We start from the raw sequence: 2,467 nt of genomic DNA on the forward strand, positions 1-2,467 counted from the left end.
TCCGTCTCAAAATTTCAGCTTCGAGCGAGCCAGCTTCGAGAGGGACATTACTGTACTACGACAATAATTTCCCTAGGTACGGGCCGCCGGCGGGCACAGCTACTTGTTGCTTAATTGCCCGTACTCAGCCAATTTTTGAGGAAGAGGGCTCAAAACAGAGCTCGGACTTTTGGTGCTTGCCGCCTTCACTCCATAGTGGACGTATTAGTGTACCATGGAAAAGAACATGCAAGTTACTAAAAAATGTGTTTCAGCACTCTAGAAAGGAACTGTTCGTATTGTTGTGTTCCAAGCCAGAGATTATTTGTGAAAATTGTGTTAAATGTGTGGGCGCGGGCAGCTGGATGCGGAGGGGACCTAGTGTGGCCGGGGCGTGAGTGTGCGTTGCTCAGCAAGATCTAATGATCTTGGGAAAAGTACACGGTTCGTCCAGAGGGGAGCGCCATGGGGGTTCATAAGCTCAGCACCGGCTCTGGGCCATTCAGCGACAGCGCACGGAACGACGAGAGATGCTTCACTAGAAGTTAAGTACCCTAGAATAAAAAGAAGAGAGGAAAAGGGAGGAAGAGTTACAAAATGAAGAATTACTATTTTAAAACCCCAAAGAGGTTCTGTATCAGGTGATACAGAATTTCGTATCCATGTTACAGAATCAAATCTGTATCAAATCTGATACAAATTTCTGTAACATGTGATGTGTACATTACTGCGTAACAATGTTACAGATTTTAGTACTGAATTTTTTTAGAGTAGTATTATAGAATATTACAGGATATTATAAATATTATGGTATTATAGCCAGTATTTCATACGGTATTATTAGATACTATATAGTGTAACAAGTTATTATTAAGATTGATATAAGTTCACCACTTAGGCCCTTTCTTACATCAAAGTTGAGCTCCTAGTTTTAAACATGTTGTTTCTTGTTATATTTTAAACCGATTCAGTTGATAACAAGCAGGCCCGCCCTTCTGCCAAACGCAGTTGCCAGCTCCACTTCGCTTCGGCAACTCCGTTCGGCATGGGCCGGGCCTGCTTGGCCTTCCGGCGGTGATGCTCGGGCCTGCGGCCCGACCATTTTAGTCCCACGATTTACTGAAGAACATGGTCAAATAAATAATGTGACCCGTAAATCACTTTGCATATTTGAGTAAACTAACGTCCGTCGGGGGGCCTGCCGCCCTAGTGATTTGCTCCTGCTTTGACATCACAAAAGACTGCAACGTGGCAACACCGTGACTACACCCCACCCTTCTGCGTTGCTTAATAAAAATAACAAGCAGGCCCGCCCTTCCGCCAAACGAAGTTGCCAGCTCCGCTTCGCTCCGCCGGCAACTCCGTTCGGCAGGAGCCGGGCCTGCTTGACCTGCCGGCGGCGAAGATCGGGCCTGCGGCCCGACCATTTCTGTCACGCGATTTGCTGAAAAACATGATCGAATGATGTAGCGGGCCTTCGGCCCGCTTAAACCCGTCATCTTTGAGTTTGCCCCAAAGACTCGAGAAAGGGATGTAACGGTGAAGCACTTCGACTACAACCCACCCTTCTGCTTAGAAAACGTTTTTTGGGGGTGGGGGAAAGTTTTCTTTCTATTTTGCGGTTTTTAGGCCTTTTTATACATCTTATTGTTCACAATGGCAATTTTTAGCTAATTTTCGTCTAGCTCGCAAACTGTTTGAGATAGCGCAAAACGGACGAAATTTTCGTCCACGGGGCTCTACTTTCACAAGTTACCCCTTAGGAGATCTTAAAAAAAAATATTTCTTCCAACTTTTTGGGCCTTTCCTGTTTTCTTTGATACCCCCTTTCAGCCCCTTAGGGGTGGCTGACAGGATTTGCCGTAGGCGTTTTGTTTTGTGGGAGTGAACCTTGAGATCCCCTGAAAATTTGAAGTTTCTAGCACATCTCCTTCTTGTGGAACAGACAGACACACAGACAGACAGACAGACACGAGGTCGTTTGCGTAAGCCCGCTGGATAGGTTTTTCAAAGCAGAAGGGCGGGCTAAAAATAAAAATTAACCAGCGAGTTTTTAGATTGTATTGTTTGTCAAACAGTCTTAAAAGTTGACTTTTTGCCATTGTTAGCCCGCCCTTCTGCTTTGAAAAAGCTATCCAGCGGGCTTATGCAAACGACCTCGTGTCTGTGTGTCTGTGTGTCCGTCTGTCTATCTGTCTGTCTGTTCCACTAGAAGGAGATGTGCTAGAGACTTCAAATTTTCAGGGTATCTTAAGGTTCACTCCTAGAAAACGAAACGCCTACGGCAAATCCTGGCAACCAACCCTAAGGGGCTGAAAGGGGGTCTCAAAGAAAAGGGGGTAGGTAAAAAAAGTCAGAAAAATATATTTGGCTGAGCGATTAGCGAAGCCCATAACTCCACTGACCGGAAAAGTTTCATTCTGTTTGTCTGTCTGTTTGTCTGTCTGTTTGTTTGTCTGTCTGTCCGCACGATAACTCGAGAAAGAAT

This window comes from Frankliniella occidentalis, unplaced genomic scaffold (assembly GCF_000697945.3).
Source record: "Frankliniella occidentalis isolate FOCC.00 unplaced genomic scaffold, Focc_3.1 Scaffold312, whole genome shotgun sequence".
NCBI lineage: Eukaryota > Metazoa > Arthropoda > Insecta > Thysanoptera > Thripidae > Frankliniella > Frankliniella occidentalis.